We start from the raw sequence: 884 nt of genomic DNA, 5'->3' as shown, positions 1-884 counted from the left end.
AGACTTACAAAACCGACACATGTTATTCTGTCTACCGAGACAAATAGACTCACAAAACAGACTGAGACAAATAGACTTACAAAACAGACACATGTTATTCTGTCTACCGAGACAAATAGACTCACAAAACAGACTGAGACAAATAGACTTACAAAACAGACACATGTTATTCTGTCTACCAAGACAAATAGACTCACAAAACAGACCGAGACAAATAGACTCACAAAACAGACTGAGACAAATAGACTTACAAAACAGACACATGTTATTCTGTCTACCAAGACAAATAGACTCACAAAACAGACTGAGACAAATAGACCTACAAAACCGATACATGTTATTCTGTCTACCAGGACAACTAGACTCACAAAACAGACTGAGACAAATAGACTTACAAAACCGACACATGTTATTCTGTCTACCAGGACAAATAGACTCACAAAACAGACTGAGACAAATAGACTCACAAAACAGACACATGTTATTCTGTCTACCAGGACAACTAGACTCACAAAACAGACTGAGACAAATAGACTTACAAAACAGACACATGTTATTCTGTCTACCAGGACAACTAGACTCACAAAACAGACTGAGACAAATAGACTCACAAAACAGACACATGTTATTCTGTCTACCAGACAACTAGACTCACAAAACAGACTGAGACAAATAGACTCACAAAACAGACACATGTTATTCTGTCTACCAGGACAACTAGACTCACAAAACAGACTGAGACAAATAGACTCACAAAACAGTCCGAGACAAATAGACTTACAAAACCGACACATGTTATTCTGTCTACCGAGACAAATAGACTCACAAAACAGACTGAGACAAATAGACTCACAAAACAGTCCGAGACAAATAGACTTACAAAA

The sequence above is a fragment of the Mya arenaria genome, chromosome 17, assembly GCF_026914265.1.
Source record: "Mya arenaria isolate MELC-2E11 chromosome 17, ASM2691426v1".
In the NCBI taxonomy this organism is placed as follows: domain Eukaryota; kingdom Metazoa; phylum Mollusca; class Bivalvia; order Myida; family Myidae; genus Mya; species Mya arenaria.
The sequence above is the reverse complement of the archived record's forward strand: the minus strand, read 5'-3'. Positions refer to the sequence as shown.